Source organism: Atractosteus spatula, unplaced genomic scaffold (genome assembly GCF_055471065.1).
Source record: "Atractosteus spatula isolate fAtrSpa1 unplaced genomic scaffold, fAtrSpa1.hap1 Scaffold_217, whole genome shotgun sequence".
Lineage (NCBI taxonomy): Eukaryota > Metazoa > Chordata > Actinopteri > Semionotiformes > Lepisosteidae > Atractosteus > Atractosteus spatula.
Window position 1 is genome coordinate 12,665 of NW_028296783.1, and position 11,840 is coordinate 24,504.

The window sequence follows — 11,840 nt, forward strand, 5'->3', positions numbered from 1 at the left end:
GGACTTTTATTTTAACAAACATTTCTTCGAAAAAATAGGTAAGCGATATTATGGACAATCAGTTGACTTTTATATTTCAAAATATCGCAACATGATCGATATTTGCGATATTTTGAACATATCTTCCCTTCTGACAGCGGTTCCTGCTTCTATTGTGTGTGTGTGTGTGCAACAGTAAATTTTTATAGAGAAATGGAGGCTGGACAGTATGCGTTACAATATAAACATTTATATTGATTTTAATCGTGTTCTGATTTAAATCGCAAACGCGTGTTTAATTATGTGTTTTTAATCATAATCAGGCTAATGCATTTCTACATTTTCTGTATGAACCAGCTTAGAGGTTCATACAGAAAGACAGCTTGTGTTTAAATTGAGTGTAAGGTAATTTATGCTTCTAAAGTCATGGTCAGTATTATTGTACTGTGCTGTACTGTGTCACATTATTTTATAGCGTTTTTATTGCGTTATTAAATCCGGTGGCGCTGTGTTAGTTTCCTGACTCACATTATTTAAACTACCACACTGATCATTCATCTCTAAATAAACTTTATTTTATATAGCGTTTTAAGCGATTAGGTAATTAGATTGCTCATAAACCTAATCGCTTTTTCTACATAAACACAGTGTGATTGCTCTCTGAAAATGCTTTTCCTTTATTTTTAAAGTAGGCTCAGATCGTATTATTATAAACTTTCTTGGAAAAATGTATTTTATGTAAACCATGTTTGCTATTAATTCATTTAGGGCTAAAATACGTTCATTGTCTTCCAATCGAGTCGAGTTGACATTGGAAGCCTGCCACACCCGGACTGTTAAACCAACGCATTAGCACGTCAAAGCCCATTGAGCCAGTATTGGCTTTAGTATCCCCCCCTTCTCCCCTCAATTCAATTCAATTCAAGGTGTTTTATTTGCATGACAGATGGGTACAAGCAGTGTTGGGTATGTATATTGTAACGCTTACAGCAGACAGGCACTGTGTAGGAGCCGACGCACCAGAGCAGCGCCTGCATTTATAACTTAGTTTTTAAAATTAGTCAAGCAATACGAAGCATCTCCTTTTACTTAGTGCCTGAGCATACTGCAACGCGTGTGAAGCCCATAAACGATATTAATTTTGGAACTTAAACATACAGTATATGGCTGGTCTCGGTACTTTAAAGAAAACATACACACCAGTATTCCATTTCTCCCTAAACATTTTAAGCATCGAAGTCTTTAACTAACGCGATACCGGAGTCAACAAGCATACTTTTAGAATTTGATTAAAAGGGAATATAATATGGAATCGCGTATCTCCAGAATTTAAAGACCAGACAATCGCAAACTCGTTTTCAATAAAATTATTTTATTCATTCAGCAGTTTGTGAGAGGGACATCCAGCAGGGAGAGACACACACACCGGTTTTCATTGACAACATTGTTTTTTTTTCAATTCCTCTTGTCTAACAGGAATGTTTTGTTTGTGGACAGACTGTTAGACAAGAGGAAAAGACCGCCTCCTCCTACGAAGCATTTCGTTGATCCGATCACGAATTCTTTTCCAGTCGTACGCAGCAAGGGTTGAGAATCTCCGATTCACCATCGTACTAATGGTTTCCCGGAGATTGCAAGGCAAGGCACTTTTGCCTCTGGACCCATCGAAATTTACAGACGTGGTCCACCCCCAGTAAATTTCAAAAGTCACAAGATTTCGAAACACGAGGGCGGCGTAGCGGTCGGCTCTTGCTTTCCCGTCTATGCCGATGCACTGCAAGTACAACCCCCCCTCCATCTCCTGGGTGATGGGTAGCAGTTGGACATCTGGGAGAATTATTCGTCCCACTGGCATCTGTGAATTCCGCTGTGCTTCCTGGGGGGAGATAGCCGGCGGGGACAGCATCAACAGAGTCCTGCGCGGTGGTGAACTGAGAGGCCGGGATGGAGTGTCCTGAGGCGGTGTGTGCTCTGCGGGGGGCAGAGCTTCCGCCAGGCATTGCAACCTGCGCGGCGGGGAGAGCCACTTTTCAGGAGACGGCTGCTCAACTGTTTGACTGCTGGAACATACTGTCTCCTTCCTCTGCATTTTCAGGAGTGTCTCTAGCCTCCCAGTCCTCCCCAGTAATGCATCGTACTGCTCCCGCTGCTGCCGAAATGTCTCCATACAGGTGCTGCTTCTACAGGTTGGCACCCTGGCCAGTGGCCGAGAGCAGAGACCCACGGCCTGTGGCAAAATAACATAAGTCATGTAAGAAATAAAGTCACACAGTAGTATTCATCAGTCGCGGAACAGAAGTCAAAATAAACTTTTCTTTTTTTCCGTCTTACCGCTTTCTTTTTTACTGTCCTTGTGGTAGATCGTTTCGCCCGTGCGGTGTTTTCTTGAAGAACAGGCTACGAAGAAATAATTATAATTGAATTTAAAATTCAAAACGGCAATAATACCTTGTAATATGCGCTGTAATCGCGTATTTCAGATGAAGTCTGCTGTATTTGCTTACCCTTCGCTCTTTGGAAGCTGGGGCGGCAGAAGCACCTCGTCTCTTCCCGTAAAAGGTCTTGGTCTCCATACTGTACTATGGTCGCTGTAGTGCAGGTTCGCAGTTTTTTTTTTTGCGATGGGAGCTCACCCAATCCCTTGGTGTCTTTTATGCTATATTCACCTGTACGGCTAGAGTGTGTTCATTGTCTTCCAATGAAAGGCGGGTGCCTTTTGCCGAAGTCGGGAGACATTGGGGGCTTGCCACACCCGGACTGTTAAACCAACGCATTAGCACGTCAAAGCGCATTGAGGACCCGGGCGCAATAGTTGTTTTGTCCCTTGATTTACTGATCTGCATTAATTAAATCTTGTCAGTCAGGTCTTTTTTTCTCTATTTCAATTGTCGTTTACACATGCACGACTTTAAAAGCTAGCATGACAGGTTTCGATTCACATTAGCTGGCGAGCCTTGTTAAAAAAAACAATGACAATGTAACATGCCACTGTTTGTTCATGAACAAAGTTATACTGAGATTTCCTTAGATACGCGATTAAAAAATAAATAAAAATTTGAATCTCCTGCGGAACACATTCCATAAGAATCAGCGGTTCTACAACATATATCGCCTTTAAAGGTGGCTTCTCAAAACGCTTTACGGGATAAAAACAACCAGAACAGCAGCAACAACAATATTGTATTTCATTGCACTTTGAAAACCAAGTAATAACTTAACTCAGTACGTGCAAACGTTTTGTATGTTGCTGTCTTGAATGCCTGCGTACCCATAAGTATCTTATTTGCCTTGAGGCCTGTCTACAGTATATTTGTCCCCCTATCTCCCTCAATTCAATTCAATTCAAGGTGTTTTATTTGCATGACAGATGGGTACAATTCTTGTTGGGAATGTATACTTTGATATTTACACCCGGCGCGTCACCGAGGGAGCGACTGCATTTATAACTTAGTTTTTAAAATTAGTCAAGCAATATGAAGCATCTCCTTTAGCTTTTAAGTCCCTTATGGTTTTTTCGTATTATATTCCCTATTAATCAAACTCTAAGAGTATGTATCGGCTTGTCAGTCAGGTCTTTTTTTCTCTTTTTCAATTGTCGTTTACACATGCACGACTTTAAAAGCTAGCAAGACAGGTTTCGATTCACATTAGCTGGCGAGCCTTGTTAAAAAAAACAATGACAATGTAACATGCCACTGTTTGTTCATGAACAAAGTTATACTGAGACTTCCTTAGATACGCGATTAAAAAATAAATAAAAATTTGAATCTCCTGCGGAACACATTCCATAAGAATCAGCGGTTCTACAACATATATCGCCTTTAAAGGTGGCTTCTCAAAACGCTTTACGGGATAAAAACAACCAGAACAGCAGCGACAACAATATTGTATTTCATTGCACTTTGAAAATTGCATTTGAGCACGGTTTTTGACTTTCTTAAAATTGCATTTTGGGCGCGGACAGCACATACAAGGGTTAATGAACTGCGCCAAGAAATTTAAAATAGTTTTCTTTAGGTGTGAGGGTAGGAATGGACCGCAGCAGGCATAATCAGCAAACCAGGAAAACAAAGAACAGGACAGGTGAGATGTGTAGCCAGAAAGCGAGTGATCAGAAAAAGGAAATGGATTTGTCAACTGATTGTCCATAATATCGCTTACCTATTTTTTCGAAGAAATGTTTGTTAAAATAAAAGTCCAGCACCAGCTGGATTCGAACACACAACCTGCCAGTTGGTAGGCACGCACCTAGACCAGTAGGCTACAAGACAGCTCGCATGATCAGGCAGGCGAAACAGCCCTACACAGCCCTGCCGCAGTACACGGATATAATCATACCGTTATTAAATTCTTGAGATACGCGATTCCATATTATATTCCCTTTTAATCAAATTCTAAAAGTATGCTTGTTGACTCCGGTATCACGTTAGTTAAAGACTTCGAAGCTTACAATGTTTAGGGAGAAATGGAATACTGGTGTGTATTTTTTTCTTTAAAGTACCAAGACCAGCTATATACTGTATGTTTATGTTCCAAAATTAATATCGTTTATGGCCTTCACACGCGTTACAGTATGCTCCTATTCTTTTTATGCTCAGCTACTAAGATTTCCCTTCAGTGGTAAAATTCAATATCTACAACGAGCACAGTAAAGACGTTTACAGTAAGTCTTTCTACGACAGACCAATGGACCATGAGTGCCCCTGTCGGTCAACCAATCACGCACCGCGGTATCCCGTGTCATCATACCTGCGGTATCTGTACCGCGGTGTCTGTACCGCGCACTTTGAATGGCTGCATCTGTATGTTACACTTAGTTCACTGTTTTAAATAGATCTAATTAAGAAAGTTAAGTGTTAGCATAAACTATTAGCAATCAATAATATTAAATTTAGCACTGTAATAAGCTGTTGCACTTTCCCCCGCATCTTGTAAAAATATATTTTCATTGTTCAAATATACATTAAGTCTGACTATCATATAATAAGTTAAATACAAAACTAAAGAAAAAATAGGGTTAAATATAATTCAAAATATTTTGCTAACAATGTTAACTGTTTATGAATAATAAAATGTATTAACTAAGGAGTAGGATGGCTCAGTTGTTAGTATGTTTTTTTGTTTTGTTTCTTTTTCATAAATACAACAGTAGTACCTGATGTCTCAGTGGCTTTCAAAATTAAATTATGCATGCAAACCTGTGAACTAGAAAGATAACTAAGATATCCATCCATTTATAATGGTGGCGAAGTGGTTAGCATTGCTATCTTGCAGCACTGGGGTCCTAGGTTCAATTCCTGCCATCCTGTGTGTGAGGGGTTTACATGTTCTCTCTGGGTTAGATGGTTTTTCTCCATATGTGTGATATGACTCCCTCTCGCACTCCAAAACATACTGGTAAGTTAATTGGTTTATGGGAAAACTGGCCCTGGCGTGTGTGTGTTTGTGTCTGTCTGTCCTGTGATGGACTGGCGCTATGTCCAGGGTGTATTCTGCCTTGTGTCCGTTGCTTACTGGGATAGGCTCCAAATCCTCTGTACTGGATAAAGAGATTAGAAATGGATGGAAGTAAAGGCACTGTGTGGATGGAACTATACACAGTGTTAGAAACCCACGATGAAATGGCAGCATCTCACTGAGAATAAAATATTTTATAGTGCTGGCTTAAGGAAACAGCCTTTCCACCTCTCTTGCACATCAGTATCCATACCTAGTTATTTAAACAAATTGCCTCTAAGTATAAACATCTTAATATGCTGGCTCTGTGGATCCGCATCAGCTATGTTTGCCCATTCCTTCAATTCATGTGCATCCAACACACAGTTCAATGCCAGCAACTACACATAATCTAAAATACAATCCTTATTTCAGTATCTATGTAAACATATAGTCTGTTAACTTCATCATCTTCATCAAAAGTATGCCTAACCCCATTAGGAAGTGTTCTTGTTATAAGTGTATTCCTCAGCTTTCCCCAAATTATCTTCTTCTTGCCAACATCTCTAGTCTTTTATCCTGCAATAACTCAGCCAACACTTAAATCTCCAAAAGCTGCTTGTGTTAATTTCTTTAAATCACAAATATCATGTGTAAATACTGGCCATGTAATACTCTGCATTGTGGAATAATAGTTTATTTTAAAGGGAACTAGAGAAATCAAGAAAGGCTTTTTTTCTAGAATTAATAAATGCACATCCTGTTCACTGGGGAAATTAAATCCACACTGAGCAATCTTCAATATGTTCAGAATATGACAGCAAGAATCCTATCAGGGATGCATTACACCTGTTTTCAAGTCCTTGCACTGGTTACCTATCAGATTTCGAGTCAACTTCAAAATCCTTATCCTCCTTATATACTGTCCTACAACTGTTATTATTGATCACCGAATTATTGTACTTGACATGACTTCATTCAGCCTTTCCTGAACGTCTATGACAGGCAGAGAGAGTGCTGTTTCTGGTGCGATCTTTTGCAGCTGACATTTCACTGTTTTAAACGAACAAGAAATTAGATTGCTCATAAATCAGTTATTCTATATAAACACAGCGTAATTGCCCTCCGAAAATCCTCTTTTTCTTGTTCGTTTTAGAGACCTTGATCGAAACTGATTTTAGATGTCAGAAAGGATTTATTTTCTCTGTATTTCCTACATTGCTTTGTCGAGATTTTAACTTTATATCTAACTTTATATCTAGGCTCAGATTTCAACTATAAATCGTACAGTAATTAATAGCAGTAAATACTGATGTTTTGCGCCCTCTTACCACAAAAATATATGTTTTGTAGTTGGGATTAACTTTATTTCGTACGCGTAGCTACTCCGATTCGGACACCGAACAGTTAAAGATGGCGGCAAATCAGACACCCAGAGGGGGGGCGTCTTCTCGCCTCCATAACTAAAATGCCAAATAGGAGTGGCTTAAGCGACATACACAGTCGTGTAACTGACAGTTTGAGGTAGCCTATCGTGTAAATTTCGCTTTGTTGCTGATAGGTTAAGCTTTCGAAACTCTGCCCCAAAGTCATGTGACTGATTTTTCGCCCTGTTTCGTTGGTTAAACGCAATGATCACAAGCACCACCATGGTAACTGGGATGTGTAGTTTTTAATTCCGTTTGAATTATAACTGTACGTACTGTCTTCATATTTGGCCAGGGCTTTAAAGAGAAGGCGCGCCAAAAAAATTCGGTGCCGTCGTCTCCGCTTTAAAGGTACCCCCGTGCTGGAAGAATTTGACCTCGGAACGTTTGCCCAGCGTAGTTATAGTGGACATAAAAACAAGAGTTCGCTGGCATTATATCCTAGAAGACACAGACCGGCACCAGACCGGTAAATGCTTGATGAACTAGGGATTGGACAGTTTCCAAGTGCTTGTACAATCGATGGAAATGTTCAAATAAATGTGCAAAAGAAATAAACAAAATAATCATTTATTTCTTTATCATATTGGCTAGCTAATGTCCTCTCTTTGCTAGTTAGTGGCTGTGTTTCTGCGTTGGGTAGCAACGGGTGACTGTTCTCAGGCGGAAGATGTAAACAGCTTAATTTTCGTCTTAAATAATTTTTAAAAATTAAAATTCATTCTATACAGCAATCACATATTTGGGTACCGTTTCATAAAACTTTCATGCTTAAAATGTTTAGGGAGAAATGGAAGACTGGTGTGTATTTTTTCTTTAAACTATCAAGACCAGCCATACACAGTACAGTTTATGTACATACAGTAATGTTTATGTTCCTAAATTAATATCGTTTATGACCTTCAGATGCGTTATGCTCCTCTTCTTTTTATGCTCAGCTACTAAAATTTCCCTTTAGTGGTAAAATTCCATATAAATATTCAAAACTAAGCAGATTGAAATGTGCACAGTAAAGACATTAGATGATGAAATCTTTTCACTACCAACCAATGCACCACGAGTGCCCCTGTCGGTCATTTTGGCCAGCCAATCACTTACCGCGGTGCCCTACGGTGCCCTGCGGGTTGGTTACTGTACCACGGGTTTTTACCGCTCATTTTGAATGGCTGCATCTGTAGGTTGTCTCTCGCAGTGTTCAGGAATTGCATTCCGAAACTGAGTCAGATCAAAAGTTGTAAGAAAAGCACCTATGGTGTCGGTTCTAACAGCTTTATTGATTCGATGTTAAAGGCCGGAAATGGGGCACAAGACACGCGACCGCAAAAAGCGTCGCCATCTGCTTCCAGCTGCAAAATGCCGTTTGCGGACGCTGAAGCATTTGAACTTGAACTTTATTGCCATATGTAACCGGTACTGGTACAATGGAATTCTTACTTACAGAAGGTCTCTCGATTGTAAAACAAGTGTAAAAAACAAGACAAAGTGCAAACAGTGCATCAAGACAATGTACAAACAAACAATAGACAATGTGCAAGTAAACATGTAGACATTTCTTTCCAAGGCAGCGGGTACAAGCGATCTCGCGTTTTAAAACCACCAGGAAAAGCAGAAAGGCACTTTTCCTTGCTTGCGCCGGCACACAACGACGGGAGGAGAACACCGTAGTCGGCAGGATTCGAACCTGCGCGGGGAGACCCCAATGGATTTCTAGTCCATCGCCTTAACCACTCGGCCACGACTACAGCGAGCGCTGCTGTTGCTGTGTTCTTGCTACAATCTCACATGGATCGCGAGGCACCGGTGGAAACCTTTTTCAAAGTCGTTCTCCATTAAAAAAAAAACCTTTCCAAAATACAAGCCTTGCAGACAGACACGCCTCAGAGGACTTAAGGGTGGCTTCATGTGGGAATGATAAAGTCTCCCTGTCCGGACAGGAAAATGGCACTTTGTTACACACAAAGAAACAATCAACAACAGACAAATGTCCACAAGCATTTAAGAAGCCGCACCATGTTCTTGCTACAATCTCACACGGATCGCGAGACGCCGGCGGAAATCTTTTTCAAAGTCGTTCTCCGTTAAAAAAAAAAAACCTTTCCAAAATACAAACCTTGCAGACAGACACGCCTCAGAGGACTTAAGGGTTGCTTCATGTGGGAATGATAAAGTCTCCCCGTCCGGACAGGAAAATGGCACTTTGTTAGACACAAAAAAACAATCAACAACAGACAAATGTCTACAAGCATTTTAGAAGACGCACTTGAAATAGCTCTTATATTCGTGTTAGACGCTGGAATCGCCTTTTTATTGACGCTCTTATGAACGCCATGGAAAGCAAAACAAAGCAAAGCAGAGCAGAACAAAACGAACAAAATAAAACCCTCACGTCCTGCACTTGAATATAATGCCGTTACGTGCCGAAGCGGTATTGGACGTCATCCTAGCACTGCAACCCGGGGCGTACGGTATATGGGAACGAGCACACGTCACGAATCGTCTCTAATCACTCCCTGCACTGTAAGGCGCCTTGAAGCGTGCACCCTCAACATTCATCTTTGCGCATCTGTGAAAGGTAAACTCTTGAGCAAACTCTGAACCAGACGCTCAAACTCCAGCTAGGATTAGGGGTTGCATTCCCACGCTACTTGAACACTTTGTTTACGCTCAGTGCTGGATTTTGGGAACTTTAGGACGAGTGGGACTTTTCTCCTATCTGTCAATTCGTTTTGTTTTGGAGACTCTTGGCTGTCTGTGTTGTATAGTGCAGCGTGAAGAAAACGTTTTCGAAAACTGTGCCGGCTCAAAAGTTGTAAGAAATCCTCTCCAGCTCTTTTAAGTCTCTTCAGTTTTGTCATTTAAAGTGAAACTAGATGTATAACTGGAGCCTCACTTATGCAAATGGTGAGGCTCCAGTTCGACATCTAGTTTCACTTTATATGACAGAAGTACGTCAGACTGCGCCGGACTGGGGGATCATTTCCGGTTATTTTTACCATCTTAAACATTTGAAATCCTCCCCTATGCAATTGTGACACTTCATCTTGGCTCCACCTAGGACACTCTTCAATCTTCCATCACTTCTCTCTTCTCCCGCAACACTCTCGTCTGTCGGCAGTATGTGGCGTCTTTGCATTACCACCAATCTCACCACAGCAAGAAAGCAACGGGTTTTGGCAAGAGAGGAGGAGACTGCCTGGCCCGAACGGGGATCGAACCCGCGACCTTGGCGTTATTAGCACCACGCTCTAACCAAATGAGCTAACAGGCCTCGTGCCTGCTGTCCTCTCTGTGCTGCAAAAAATGGAATTCAGGGAAGTTTCTTTTGTCCTTCTTTGAATAGAAAGCCCTGCAATTCAGTGTACGGGCTTTCTCGTGCTGTTTAATGGTTCTTCAAAAATTCAAATTCAAATCCTACACTGGCCTGAAGTGCCCCCCCCATTTCACAGCATTTTTCAGCTGATTTCAAATGTACCTAAAGGAGAAGCATTATTGAAGACCATCAATTACCAAGAGCTTTTGTCAAAGGTTTTGGTGGTCACTTTTAATGACCACAGAGAGCTATGACCTCGGTTTTACATCTCATCCAAAAGACAGCGCCTTTTTACCACACAGCGTCTCCGTCACTATACTGGGGCATTGGGACCCGCACAGACCTCAGGGTGAGCGTCCCACCGCTGGCTCCATTAACACCGCTTCCAGCTGTAAGCTTTGCTTTTCCCTGTAGGTCATCCTCATCCGGGTACTGACCTGGCTCACAGCTTCTAAGCTTCAGTGGGTTTTCAGTTGCGAGTTGAAAGGGGATGCAAGTGATGGAGCCGCTCGCTGCAAAAGCCACTGCATTGGCCAGGAATCGAACCCGGGCCTCCCGCGTGGCAGGCGAGAATTCTACCACTGAACCACCAATGCACGCTGCAAGGGTCTACAAAAAAGACGCTTTTTTACCACTCTGTGCTGGATGTTGGGTCCCAAGGGAACTTCTGGACGAGTGAGAATTTTCTGCTATCAAAATTTGGTTTCGGAGACTTTTGGCAGCCTACAGATGCAGCCATTCAAAATGCGCGGGCGATACCGCATTATTTTGCGGTACGCTGTACGCAGTCTACCGCAAGCTACCGGTAAATACCGCGAGTTACCGTAAATTCTCCTATAATACGACAAGCAAAATAATAGTATCTGGAATTTCCGCAAGGTGGAGCTAATAAAGCTCAACCTCTCATGTTTGAGCTGTGGCCATCAAAGTCTTTAACGAAGATATTACTAATAGTATTAATAATGAATGACCTTGGACAAGCTGTAAGTGTAAACTCAAAGTATTGCCCTCGTCAACATTCTTTTTTTCATTGACCGTCTTTGTAAAAGTAACACCACAGCATTTCGCAATCACGCATTTGTTTCCAATCATGCAAAGTACAGTAATTTTTGAGAATCGATTCACCATGCCTTTCACATGCTCATAAAAGAGATTGATTTAGGAACATAAACATATTACCGTATGAAAACTGTAATGTATACAGTATGTATATGTATATTTAATGTCTTAACTGTGCCCGTTTAAGTATTGAATATTCATATCTGATTTTACCACTGAAGGGAAATCTTAGTAGCTGAGCATAAAAAGAATAGGAGCATACTGCAACGCGTGTGAAGGCCATAAACGATATTAATTTTGGAACATAAACATACAGTATATGGCTGGTCTCGGTACTTTAAAGAAAACATACACGAAACATGGTTTCATTATGACCAGAATCGGTCTTGAGATATTTTTAACTTGATTTACAGTATTTGAGAGGTATGTCTTAACACCGATACTACAGTGCTTAAGTACTGCTCACGTATATGTTTCTAGGTTTATATTATGCATTTCATACGGTCAAATTACTTTTGAGCAACTAATAAGAAGCGCGAAACGGTATGCGTTTTAGTTTCGTTTTGTGCAGGGACCCGTGGATTGATTAGAGATATCAAGTACATACAAGTCATTTTTTAAATGTTGTA

General features: G+C 41.0%; 3 non-coding genes across 3 annotated transcripts; all 3 read right to left on the reverse strand.

Moving 5' to 3' along the window:
- Window positions 1–8,502: 8,502 nt before the first annotated feature.
- Window positions 8,503–8,584, reverse strand: trnas-aga (transfer RNA serine (anticodon AGA)). The gene has a single exon. It is a non-coding gene; the product is annotated as a tRNA-Ser (tRNA).
- A 1,452-nt stretch (window positions 8,585–10,036) lies between these two features.
- On the reverse strand, window positions 10,037–10,110 carry trnai-aau (transfer RNA isoleucine (anticodon AAU)). Its single transcript has one exon. It is a non-coding gene; the product is annotated as a tRNA-Ile (tRNA).
- A 567-nt stretch (window positions 10,111–10,677) lies between these two features.
- Window positions 10,678–10,748, reverse strand: trnag-gcc (transfer RNA glycine (anticodon GCC)). Its single transcript has one exon. It is a non-coding gene; the product is annotated as a tRNA-Gly (tRNA).
- Between the last annotated feature and the right edge of the window lie 1,092 nt (window positions 10,749–11,840).